The sequence below is a fragment of the Eucalyptus grandis genome, chromosome 7 (genome assembly GCF_016545825.1).
Source record: "Eucalyptus grandis isolate ANBG69807.140 chromosome 7, ASM1654582v1, whole genome shotgun sequence".
Lineage (NCBI taxonomy): Eukaryota > Viridiplantae > Streptophyta > Magnoliopsida > Myrtales > Myrtaceae > Eucalyptus > Eucalyptus grandis.
The window spans coordinates 27780300-27794517 of record NC_052618.1 but is presented as its reverse complement, the minus strand read 5'-3'; the positions used below and the strand labels follow the sequence as shown (position 1 = coordinate 27794517).

The window sequence follows — 14218 nt, the reverse complement described above, 5'->3', positions numbered from 1 at the left end:
GATTTTACCGTCGTTTTGGTATCCTGTGTCTATATTTAAATCATCGAGATTTTCACGACAATCAAGAGTCGCTAATGTGTCGAGTGGGTTCATCGTGGCTCGAAGAAAATCGACCACGGTCATTTGTCTTAAAAAGTTCTAAAAACTACCCGGTAGTCTAGGTCACGCTAAAAACGCGTCGAATGAAAATTAACCGTGAATTCGAGTCCGATTTCAGAAATTGAAGATTCTGTCATATCACAATAAATTCCAGGAACGTCGACTCAATCTCAAAGGATTTTTCGGAGATTCCGAGATTTTTACGGAAAATCAATTCAAACGATTCGGAAAATTAGCAGAAATTCAGATGGGCCAAATTAAAGGAAATTTGGACTGGCAAGTTGAGCTATTTGACAAGGGGCACTTGTGGAAATTCTACGGGCATTTTTTTATTCATTCAAATTGGATATTGAATTGGAGAATTTCAGGAAGAATTGAACCCGAAGTTGTGGAAATTCGGAGCTATGGAAGGGGTTGGATTTTTGGCTTCAAATTGGACTAATTTGAGGAATATAAAGCTGGAAAGTATTAAGGGACTTTGAGATGGGCTTGAAGGCCAAAGGGGGGACCAAGCTTTAATTGATGAAGATATTTGTTGTGTACTTTTGCTTTTCTCTCTCCACAAATCTTCTTGTACAAGTCTTGGGCCAATCTTTTTCTTCGGGCGTGCATCCATCTTGTCGCGGAGGGCTTCGACTTCTCTTCAATTGTTTTTGCTCTCACTCTTTCATTCTTCTCACGTCGAAGTGTCCTCCTTCCATTGAAGTCCGCAGGCCACGACTTGTGGGTCAACCGAAGGAAATCTTCCCCTCTTCGTTGACTCCTCCTGCCGTCCAAGCCTCCACCAAGTTTTGTTGGCCATCGAAGCCCCACGCCTCTGCCAGCGTCGCCCGAAGCTGCTTATTCTCTTTGCCGCTTCTCCACCCACGCGGCCACGTGATCTTTTTCCTCAGCAGCTTTCATTTTTTGTTGACCCAGCAAGGCCACCGAAATAGCTTGCTCTCCACGCGTCCACGCCTGCAGCTTCTCTCCACGCGGCCAGCTCCACCACGTTCCAGTCCACGGTGCATCTTCTTGGTGGATTTGTTGACCACCGAGTGAAACCAGCCGTCGCCCCATCATCCGCCCCGTTTACTGCTTCGCTCATGCCCACACGTCCACCGAATAAGCCAATTCGGCTTCATTAGTAGAGGACCGAAGCCAGCAAGCTGCAGCTCTCTCCGTCCGCTGCCACCTGACAATTTCTTGGCTTTCTTCGGTCAACAACAGCAGGCCGGGAATTCCAGCAGTGGCGTCCCATTGAATCAGCCCAGCGAGAATCAAGCCCACGGATTCTCCTCCATTTTCAATCGCATCTCATCTTCGGGCTTTCGGTGCAGCCCACCGAGCAGCCCAACTTCCTCAGCAACAGCTCAGCACAGCAATTGGTCCAATGAAGCCCATCTCCACAGTAGAGTTCTCGGCCCAGCTCCATTGAAGACAAGCCCAGTTCAATTAAGTTTCAAGCCCATCACAATTGAAGCCCAAAAGTCCAGCAGAGTTTCAGCTCGTGAAGCCCAACTCAGTTGTGAAGCCCAGAGATTTCTATGGGCCCGCGAGGCAAGGTCTTTGGGCCCGGCCAGAGGGTCCATCGACGCTGCCGAAATTTTGGAATTCGACCGCCGTCGCGTCGTCGTCGCAGTGCCCCGTTCTTCGCTTTGCACAAGTGAGTTTTACTCACTAATGCCTTTTTAGTTTGCTAATTATACTTAAATGTTGATTAGTGTTAGTTAATTATAATTAGGTGGTTAGATTATAATTGATTAGCGATTTTTAGTTAATTGCATTGCACATTAGTTATTTGATTAGTGTACTTAGATAGAGAATTGCCTATAGTATTTATTGGATGCTTCTTGGGATTTTTCCAACCCTTATCGGGTGTTAATTAGGCGATTTGGGCCTAATTGGAAATTTTAGGAATTAAATATTAATTTTCGAAATTAATTTTTAATTATTTATTTTCCGAAAATTCAATTGGGATGGCCAGTGATCGGAATTTTATGCTGATGATCGTGGCGCAGTCTGTTTATTTAATTGAGCTTTATATTGTGCTAAATTGAATTTATTCTATTGTATTTATTTAATTTTCAAAATTAATTATTTAATTATTTATTTTCCGGAAATTCAACTGGGATGACCGGTGACCGGAATTTCGTGCTGATTATCGTGGTGTAGTCCGTTTATTTATTTGAGCTCCGCATTGTGATTAATTAAATTGATTGTGCAATTTAAGGAATTATTCCTTAATTGATTGAAATTGAGTGGAATTGAATGATTGATTGGTAGATGGCCGAGTATGGCTATTTAGCATTAGCAATGCTTTGGTGAGTTGTAAAGCGGAAAGAATTGTGAGAGTGAACTAAGAATTCTATTGGCTGAGACCGATTAGGTACGAAGTATAGACAGGCGTGGTTCGGTGATTAAGGATATCACTGTGTGAAAACGACGCCTTAAAGAACTCACATAGACTGTCTATGACTTGTGGCAGGCGTGGTTCGGTGATTAAGGATATTATGTGCGAAAACGGCACCTTAAAGAACGCACGTAGACTGCCTATGAATCGTGATGGGCATGGTTCGGTGATGAGGAATATCATTGTGTGAAAACGGCGCCTTAAAGAATGCACGTAGATCGTCTATTACTTATGTCACCTTGGCGAAAGCGACGCCCGAGAGAATTAATGGAGCTCTGTGACTAAGTGTATTATTGGAGGTTTTATGGGATGGAGTGAATGACCTAGAAATGGTCTGACTGACATATAATCGACTAAGTCGATTGATCTTTGCCTTGATTCGATGTTGTGACTCGATTGATTGAATGAGAATGACTGTGAGTGGTCTTGTTAGTGTGTAATCGACTAGGTCGATTTGATCGATGCTTCGATCTATGATGTGATTGCTTGGATGCCTATTTGATCTAAGCTAATATGCAGGTGGAATCTGAGGCCAAGGTAAGTCCTCTAACTTGTGTGGTGCATAAGTAGCCTTAAGGTGTATTAGTTTGTTAATCGGGTCTTAGGGGGTAGAATTTTCTGAGACGTTATCTCAGTGGTTATTGAATAACCATTTTAGGACTCGGATGAGGAGCTTAAGAGGAGGAACCTGACGAGGAAAACCCTGATGAGGGACCCGAAGAGGAGTACGTGGAGGAGGACCCCGAGAATGATCCCGAGTACGAACCGGATGAGGACTGAGATCCCGTCCGGTCTTGTCAGACCTTGTCTGCATGTGAATAGATGTTAGATCAGACTTACGTCTATATAGTATTGTAGAGTACTATGAGATGCGTGTAAAAATGTGTGGTTGTGAATTTTCAGTATGAAAAGTATGGCCTACTTTTCTATCCCATTGTTTTATTGTCTAGGGATTTATAATTGCTTCCGCATGTGCATATATAAATGAAAGGGTCGGCGATACATAATCCTGGGATATCACATTTTAAAATCGACCAAAAGTAAGGGATGTGCGCGTGTCTGAGGATCGGGGCATGACATCTTGTCTGAATCCTCTTGAAGGGTGAAAGAAGGAAGGTGGTTCTTCATTGAATTTCACACTAAAGGTTATAGTTTATACACATTTCATCACTCTATCCACCCATTTTTTTGCAAAATCCTAATCTTTCCATGCATGCCTTCAAGAAATCCCATCTACTCTATTTTAATGTTTTCTTCATATCCAATTTCAGCATAACTTGGAACTTTCTTTTTCTCTTTCTCACACGTAGCTGACGTAGCACTTCTTGCACTATAAGAATAATATCCTAGATTTGCCTCTCTCCCATAAAAGCACTTTGTTCTATTTCTATTATATCATGGAGCAATGGTTTCAATCTATTCACTATTGCCTTCGAGATGATTTTGTATGCAAAATTACACAGACTTATTGGTTGAAATTGATCTAGTCTTTTTGGATTATGAGTTTAAGAGATTAGAGTAATAGGGGTTCTGTTCAATTCAGGGTTGAGAAGCTCAGAATCGAAGAAAGTTTTTACTTCGTTATAGACACCCAATTTAATTACCTCCCAATAATGTTGATAGATTTGGTCATTTAGGCCATCTGGACTTAGGACTTTCAAAGTTCCAAGTTGGAAGACTACATATTGTATTCCTTCCATTGTTAACTTCGCCATAAACTTATATTAATTTCCTCGATGGCAATAGAGGGACGTTGTTGCAAGACAGGTTCAAAATTTTAGGGTCTCAGCCATTGTATATAGCTCTTCGAAAAAATTCACTGTCATACTTTGTAAAGTTTTAGGATCTCATTAAGTGAGTGGGTTTTACGTTGCACCCGCGGGGGGGGGCGGGGGCAAAAGGTGACGCACAGGAGGCTCGAGGGCTTGTTAAGGAAAATATATGAAAATTGTGAGATGGTTCTTAGTGACATACTGATTATGGACAACCGATTTTGGAGGCAACAATTATTGATGGGAAAATATCAAAAAAATTTAAAATTTATTGTAATTATGTCAACTTAGTTATAAACTTTTTAATTATGTCAATTTTAAACTAAACCTTTCTAAATTTTGCTAAAGGAGTCAATCTTGCCAACTTTGACCTAAAATCAGCTAGAGATGAGGCCTGGTCATCTTTCCTAGCACAGCTTGGCATTGTCGTGAACCTTAGTAATCATCTAGAGGTGAAGTCAACCCTGCTAGCCTCGCCTCTAGGCAGTCGCTGAAGTTCTACAACTAGCTAAAGGAAGAAGGAAAGAAAAAGAAAAGGATAGAGAAAATGATAAATAAATATTAAAATTTTATTGAAAATTGTCTACATTAACACTATTTGCATTACGTAAGACAATCGACGTTCATGTTTATAATTTCTGGCTAAAATTGGTCAGATAAACTAAATTGACACAAATACAAAAAGTTTAGGATTCAGTTGGCAAAAAAATAAAAATAAATTATAACTGAATTAGCATAATTATAATAGGTTTAGGATTTTTTTTTTTTTTTGTAATTTTCCTATACCAAAATGGTGATAGGAATTGTTGTATACGGTGGTTACTTACAAAGATGAGAAAATAGATATTCGCAGATCTCTTTGAGTAAATGCTCGTCCTATTTGATAAATTTGACACTCAAAAGTAGGTGGGATAAATGCTCATCCTATATGGTTAGTTTGATACAAGTAGTTGGGAAAAGATATAAGAAACGTTCCATCCTCCACAATGAGCACCTTTTCCTCGTAGCCCAAACAATAATAAGGTGAATTGAAATCACTCTCATAGAGCTAGATCGAAAAGAAAGCAGAGAACTTCGCATTGTCAATTTGGAAAGCTTAGCTGCGCCAATGAATTCGGTGCATGACTAGGCATATTACACAGGCAAATCCAGCATCGCCAGAACTAATCAAGAAAACATTTCGCTGTAAAGTTCCTATCCGTGAACCAACCCAAATGTCTAGGTGTGACACGATCTTTCAAAACTCGGATGCGAGGTTGATTAGAATCCACAAGACACAAATATCGTAATCGAATTTTTGCACCATATTTGTATGCGGCTAATTTATAAAATGAATAAGGACATCCTGGAATCTCCATCTTCCCGGGCAGCCCTAATCCCGTCTACTCTTCAAACACTGTCCATACTTCGTTGCCTCGGGATGCTAGAACAGGCGCAATTTTCCATACTAAAATGAAGTGCGATCATTGAAAGTGCGGTGCAGTTAAGAATGCAGATACATGCTATCCAAGGTCCCAACGGCCATTTCGTGTCTTGTTCTCAATTGCAAATAAATAAGCAAAGATATAGAAGCACCAAACATCCAAACCGAGCGCCCAAACAAAGTCGAGAGTCATCAAGATTCAATGATGACTAAGCTAGGAGGAGATACAACATATTGCAAGATATACCAACTGACACTTAAATTTTATAAGTTCATTTGAGTTTTAAATAGCATAGAAATTAATTTTTAACTCCTCAACAAAAATAATCATTCATTAAATTGCACCACATATAAAAATTAGGAGCATTTGCATTATTAGTATCAATTATTTTAAAAAAAAAATTAAAGAATGATAAAAATTATTAAAAGAGTTAAAAAAATTAATACTAAAAAGCAGGTGGGCTGGGCTAGAGATAGCCAAGCTCGGCTCCTCCTTCTTTTCCCTTACCTTCTCCCCACCTGGGCCGGTCGTTGGGGGACCGACAGAAAGGACAGAGAAGGACGAGGCGTACGGGGGACAAAACCACGGAAGGCGTTGTAGCACCGCGAACCCTTCGAAGGTCGCCACAAGCACCGATGTTACATCTTATTACCCTTTTGTTCTACACTTAGAAGAAGCGTCGTTATTCACAGGCATTTTTTTTTAAAAGCGGTCCCAGCGCGACTCACTAGCGGAAGCAAATTAAAGCATCGCCATCTCTCCCCCTACCAACCATGATACCAATACACACCACTAATCATCATGATTTTATAGACAAGTCACGACACTTTATTTACATATATTTTCAAGATGGGACTTCTTTTGGGTCGGTACATCAAAAGGAAAAGCTAGGACTCAGCCATGTCCAGCCTAAAACCTCAAAAAAGAACCCTCGACCCTCTACATCTCACGTGTACAACCCCCATCATAAGTGTCGGCTATCTATCAAAAAAGAAACAGCTCCTACTCGTCACACACAGGCCTCACACCCAGTTTGGTACATCAGGTGGTGGCGGTGGCAGCATCCCTCTCATCACCCCATCGCGGCGAACGTGGACGGAAATAAACTCCTGAACAATCGGGCCCCCAGCCAGGCCTATGTCGTACAAGACAAAACCGCGCACACGTATGTATGTTAGTCCAGTCACAGAAGGACAGCTGAACTCCTCACACTCTACCTCGACGTCGGACGGTAACCCGTAAAATGCACCCCGCGTGACGGCAGGAAGCGGCATACTGCTAATCTGAAATGTTGGTCCCCAAAAGGGGTGAGTACAATCACTCAGCAGATAATGAATCCAATAACAACTCAATGCATCATGCAAATCATACATGCATTGCAGGCGTTACTTACCTTGAAGCCATGCGCATACTATCATGCATCGTCATATCAATTTATAACACATACATGTGTATCATCATCGTATCATACATGTCATCATCATCATGGTATCATTATATCATACATGTCATCATTATCATGACATCATCACATTACACATGTCATTATCGTCATGGCATCATTATATCATACATGTCATCATCATCATGACATCATCACATTACACATGTCATCGTGCCATATCATATATTATCATCATCATCATCATCATCGTGTATATCATCATGCATTTCATGCCATGGGTGATCATCATTATTTCACATCACATATCATCATCATCATCCTCATCATCATGCATATCATATATTATCATCATTATCATCATCATGCATATCATGCATGTCATGCCATTGGTAATCATCATTATTTCACATCACATATCATCATCATCATCCTCATCATCATGCATATCATTATGCATATCATATATCATCATCATTATCATCATCATAATCATCATGCCCATCATCATGCATATCATGCCATGGTTTAATTTCCACTTTTAGCTTTCAATTTGATCACCACATCACCCATTCCTCAAATCATCAATTTCATCATCCTCTCGGGTAAAGATCTCCGAGGCTTCCGGCATTCAGCCATCCCAGGGCACTGGGCATCCGGCCCCCCACATTCCGGGCATCTCACATTCCAACTGGCATCACGAGGCATTCCCTTTGGGCAGAAACCTCCGACAGGGCTTCCGGCACCCCCACGTTCCGGGCATCCTGAATCTCCCAAGGCCATCCGGCAATGCATCTCTATACATTCCGGGCATTTTCCTCCACCACAACCACCTCCTCACTTATCATTATTCACATTTATCATTATTTTGATCTCAATTTAACATGGCATATGGCGTGACATCAAACAAGTCATACTTGGCATAGGATTCATACATGCATCACAATTCAATGTCATACATACACCAATATCTTATTATACATGCTACATGGTGTAATCATTTATGGAATTTATGGCCAATAAAATAATCCATTTTATTTTATTATTTTATTATTATTATTATTATATATATTTAATAAATATTAAATTCAATATCTATAAATTCCCAAAAATTATAAAAATTCAAGCAATCATTAAACTAACGAATAGGATGACAATTTCATGCAAAATTCATGGCCAAATTGAATTTTACACAATCTCACCATTTTCACAAAACATCCTATGATTCTCGGATGAAACCAGAACGTACGGTTTTCGAAGAAATTCAATTAAAATATTCATATGGCCTCCAAAAATTATGAAATTTTACTGGGTTATAGCCAAGACATTTTCGTACAACGTTCATGAAGAACTCCAAGTCAGATTATTTTTAGATTATTTTATACAGTCTCACGAAGCTTCTGAATCCATTACCGCATCGTCCAGTGTATACTTCTCCGAAATATTGAGTTTTAACCTACCTATTCTCTTTATTTTTCTCTGAAATTTGGATATGTTATACATCAAGATGTCCTATACAAGTTTTATGAAGAGATCTAAGTCAAATAACCAGAGTATAGTCATCATCTATGTCCATGAAGTCTCGGGTGTCTCGGAATACATCACCAGAATCACCGTCTTCAAGATCTAGTTGATTTACTAGGCTATTCTTTTTAATTTCACTTAAAATTTGAGTATGTTATATTTTATGATGTCCCCTACAACTTTCATGAAGGAATCAAAGTGATATTCTCAACACAAACCAACATGCAACCACAAATCCAACAAAAAGTCAGTAAAATCTTTCCAGATCTGGGGTCTCCGTAGGATGAGACTTTAACCCCTCAAATCTCCATAATTTTCTACGAAATTTTAGTATGTTATAGTAAAAGATGTTATCTACAAATTTTATGAAGAAATAAAATCCAAAATCGGACTCTACACACACATGCAAGCTCAAACAACATTCTGACTCACAGGGTACGAGCAAGAACAGCCACACCATTCACACATAAATCGACCATGCTTCGGTTTTTCTCACCTAACACCCAAGAATTTAACATGCAAGCATCATACACACATGCAAAAGAAGCTAGAGGACTCCCACTTGCCTCTAGACCGGTCGGTCAACGGCGTAAGGCGGCGAGCACGGCGGACAGACGGCGGTTCCTCCTCCTCTCTCTCGGCCGCTCCCCCTCTCTCTCGCGAAATCTCTCTCTCTCTCTCACCCTCTCTCTCGGTCGAATGGGAAATCCAGCCACCCTCTCTCTCTCTTCCCTCTTATACCCCAAACTCTCATCATTGATAATCATTACTTGCCTTAACCATGGCCAATGCATGGCCTTCTTCCCTAAGCCAATACATGAGAGTCTTGTGCCACTTGTCTTATGGACTTTTGAATTTGGGCTTGGGCTTGGGCCGGTCGACACTTCCTCTTGGGCCTCCATTGGGCTGGCTAGCTTGGCCCATTAAAAGCTTAGGCCAATGGGCCTAAGGCCCAATCCAAAAATTTGACTTTTTTTTCTTTTTTTTTGAAATTCTTTTATAAATATTTTTAAATTTCAATTTTCATCTTGGCCAAAGTCTTGGGGCATCTTGTTTATTGAATTTTAGTTTATAAAGTACATGGCCAAGCATAGATTATTATCATTAATCTGTCAAATTTAAATTATCACAATCATATGCACAAATCATCTATTTAAAAGACTAATGGCTAAAGCATAAGCCATAGGAAATTTTATCACCTAATTAGAGACTTTAACACACCTTATGGCTTGTCATTGAATTTTGGGATGCCACAGACGTTGCCCGCGAACGACGTTGAGGCAGGACGGTTGGTCGGTCGGTCCGCCGCGGGGAGGTGAAGAAGCTGGCTAGCAATAGCCGGCATCGCAAGGGTGCGCACTAGTGGCTAAGGGTGTCAGTAACCAAACCGAAAAGCGAACTGAACCGAATTGAAAAATTCAATTTTTTTGGTTCGGTTTTCATTTGGTTTGTTTTTCATTAAAAACTGAAAATTTTTCGGTTCGGTTCGGTTTTTATCGTTAACCGAACCGAACCGAACCAACAAATAAAAATGGAGAAATAAAAGTGAAGAAATCTGAGTTTAATAGAAAAAAAATGAAAATCGAAAATCAAAAGTTGAAAACCGAAATTTTGGTTTGGTTTCGGAAGATTTTTCTAATAGTTTGGTTCGGTTTGATTTTTCAAAAAAATTGAACCGAACCAAACCGTTGACACCCAGTGATCCTTAAAAGGAACGGAGAGGGAGCTTGAGAGAGAGCATGAGGGAGAGACAGAGACAGAGGTGGGGCGGGGGGCGGATTCGGGGGGGAGCTGTCGTTTTTTGCTTGCTTGGCCACGCTTGAGAGAGCGAAGAGCGGAGAGAAAGAGGTTGCCAGAGGAAGTGAGTGAGCTCAAGGGCACGAGTGAGCTCGGGAAAAGAGGGATTCTGCTAGTCTTTTCCTTCTTCTCGGGGGCTGGACAGGACAAAGAGAGGTCCGGGTGCGAGAGAGAGCATGGCGGAGAGAGTGAAACTTGAGAGCGAGAAATTCTTCAGCAGATCGGCCATGCCCGAACCCTTTCCAACGATCTCTAGCCGATGACCTCGAGCACACGATCTTTCACTTCCAAATCTCTGCATAGTCGGTGACCTCCCTTGCCCGAGGATCCCCGCTCGAGGATACCAAGGCAGCAAAGCATAGCCCCATTTGTCACGAACTCGCCCGCTTACCGCCGTCTCCAAGTCGGGCGGGGAACTCCTCGATTAAACGCTCGTTTTCATGAATCCCTATTACTCCACGCTGTTTTGTTCCAAGCAAAGCCGAGGCTCTGTCTCCTTAAGCCCATGCACATGCTGAGCTTGAGCTACGTGTTGTTTTTGATTTCGGTTGTGTCGTGATGATTTCTTTTGAGTCCAAACTTGAATTTGGGTTCTAAATCCGGTCAATATTTTCCTCTCAATCTGCGCTCACCCGCTGTTTGCTGAAATGGTTAAACCGATGTTGTGAGCATCTTTCGCTTATTTTGGGCAACATACCGGTAACTCCAAACATGCCATGTTCTATTCTATATATTAGCGTTCATTTGGCGAACTGGTGCGTCGAAGTTTTAGTACGATTCACGGCTACCCAAAATGTTTCTGCCCACCCTCTTCTCTGTCCTGAATGAGTCCATACCAGTTTGTCTATTGAGTCCTTTTAAATGCTATTGTTTGCCCCGATTGCATTGTGACCATATTTTGCGGAATCTCCAATGGGTGGTGGACAGCAATGATGCCTGGATGTGGTAGCTGATGATGGAAGTTGGGCGAATGATATTTTTGTATTCACCATGAAGTGTTTTGTTCGTGTGCTAGCTTCTTAGTCGCAAGCTTTGTCTAAGGCTTCTCAAACTCCTCGTCCGTTGGTCTCCCTCGTTAGAAGATGAGGACCTGAACATGAGAGGGGGGAACAGTGGAGAGGAGCGTGGAGGACAGAATGAATGAGGAAGGGGAGTAGACATTTTGGGCTTGAACTCCAGCATTGGGATTAGTGGGCGTTGGACTCAAGTTGCAGCTTGGCAAATATGGGCTGGTTTTGGTTTAGTTGAGCTTGGGCTCAGTATAATTATTTCAGGAGGTAGGCTTAGATCATTTTGAAACCAAGCTCGTTGAAAGCCTGGTTCGTATGGATTGCCTAAACCCACGAAGTATCAGATGGCAGCTCGTTTTCTGACCGGGCCTAGGGCCCAGCCTGAGTCCCCATTTTCAAAATAAAAATTATTTTTATTAAAAATTGCTAAAATATTAAAAGAGTATAAAAATAGAAGAATTAATATTGAAAAATTCCAAAAAGATTCAAAAAAAAGTTTCTAAAAAAATTAGAATTCCTTGAAAAAGTTTAAAAATAGTCTTTTTAGGGTAATTTTCCTTTAAAAAAAAAAAAAAATGGAAGCCTCTTGACTTAAAATTGGGCTAAAAAATTGAACAAATCTTTATGACTTTACTTTAGGGCTTCAATTGTCCTAAAAGACAATTGCCTTTGATTACATTCTTACATTGATCTTGGCTTCCCTTTAGTTTTGTTATGATTAGCATTTATCTTTCTCATAGTGTTATGTCTTTGTCATCCCATGCAATTTACTTAATGCTTTTTTTTGATTGTTAATTGTTACGTTAATGATTGCATACCCACATGGTCACCTTACGTGTTGATGGATAGGTTTACCATCAATTCAAATTGCCTGACAATTTTTTTAAATGAATAAGATTATATACCAAAAGGACACTGGTTAAGTAATTAGTGTAATTAAGTCACTAACCCTAGATTTCCAATTTGCATTTTTTCGCACTTCACTTAGTTTCTAACTAACCTAATAGGCTAATGGTGATTCTTTTTTTAGAAATTTTTTCATAGAATCAATTTGAAAACTTGATGTTGCGTGATATATGAGCATGGAAGAGCCTACGACTAAATCATGGGCAGTTAGACCCGTCTTTTAGGTAATATCCTTAAACTTTTGTTTCCCTTTATATTGAGGGGTAGGTCGTGACAGCTTGGCTACTCTGCTAGAAGCTTGGTTTTAAACCTTAGAGGACTTAGGCTGAAATTTATCCTGTTGAAAATAATTTAGTTTGACAACAAAGATACTAGGTAAGTTCCTAATCGAAATGTTAAATGTTTTTGCAGTTGGAAGTTATAAGGAGAGGAGTGTTTGTTAACCCTTTAACTTCTAAAGTTCCGTTTGTTTATAAACTGTTGTACATGTATTATTTGCATCACACTACACTTTAGCACACAACCTACCGTCAGATCTGGAATGCACAAGATCACTTAAGATGGTGTTAAGGTGGGCACCACTCTGACCATAATCATGTAGTATGAGCTGTCCACCTCAATTTCGAAATTTCTTTCGTGTGTCAAGAGTTCCTGCCCTAGTGGGTTGGCTCTTTGACTAGGCCGAAGTCATAAGAACCCCAACCAAACTGCAATCACGTCAATTCAATCTAGTAATCCTATGACTCCATTTTACTAAGCTGACTAAAACAGAAGTCGAGCCTCACATATCATGTGCATGTTTATGTGATTGAAAAAAGAAAGAAAAAAAAATCATCACCCACTATAAGTATGATTTCTTTTCACTTGTTCACCTTTGATTGAAACTTTTATTTTTCAAATTTGCGAAAATCAATTGAATGTCCTAAGTGATCTAGGCTTATAGTAAAAAATTTGACATAGCCCTACAGAACAAATAGTTTTGTCTAAATTTTCAATTATGGACTCAAAATCACATTTTGTATAGAAATCCTTTCAAGTCAAGATTATATTTTGGGGCACAAAAATTGAGATCACATTTTCCATCAATTTTTTTTCTTTCTCACATGGGATTAAAATTCAAATCACATTTCGTGTATAGATTTCTTGAATAAAAATTACCTCAATGTTGCAAGAAGATAATCACAAATCAATCGTTCAAAACTGATGCCACATTTTGCATATGAAACTTTTGGAAAAGAGTGGACATTTGATTAATAACCACAGATCAATCTTTTGATGATGTCTCCTCTTGTGATAAAATCTCGACAAAATACCAAATTCCCGTAAATGGGGACAGTGAGATGGGTACTATCGCCTTGATTTCGTTGAAAGAGACAACTTCATTGAGAGATCCCTTTTTCGTTCACATACTTACTTTATCTTCTTTTTGCAAGTTATACATGACTGCCACTTTTGAAATCCTGTCAGTTGGCCATGCCAAGAAGTGGGTTTCAAAGCAAGGATGAGAACTATTACTCATATTCCTCTATGCAAGATTTTCTTGTACTTTGTCCTTGTCTTTATTCATGTTAGGAGCCACTTTTTTTTGTTTTAGGCTCTAATCACAAACCCGATCGATATATCTGTGAATCATGCAATTGACATTTTCGAGCAGTGAAATTCAATTTCATAAAAACCATCATTCCTTAAAAGCACTTCCCATGGGGGGTAAGTTTTCAAGCCTTAGCTTCAAAATTTTCGAAAAGAGTTTTAAGGGGAATTTGCGTAAGATTTTATTACTTCACTTAGCCTATTTCATAGGTTGATTCGCAGAATGATGCTTTGAGATGGTAAGGTTGTAATCGTTCCAATAGGAATTTATTGTGCAACAGTTGAGCTGCTCATTCAGTTTT

The 14218-nt window shown here is 39.9% G+C and overlaps 1 long non-coding RNA gene across 1 annotated transcript; it reads left to right on the top strand.

Annotated features, from left to right (window-relative positions):
- The first annotated feature begins 728 nt into the window (after window positions 1-728).
- LOC108960443 lies at window positions 729-3418 on the top strand. Its single transcript, XR_001988247.2, has 2 exons — window positions 729-1744; window positions 3150-3418. It is a non-coding gene; the product is annotated as an uncharacterized LOC108960443 (long non-coding RNA).
- Window positions 3419-14218: the final 10800 nt, after the last annotated feature.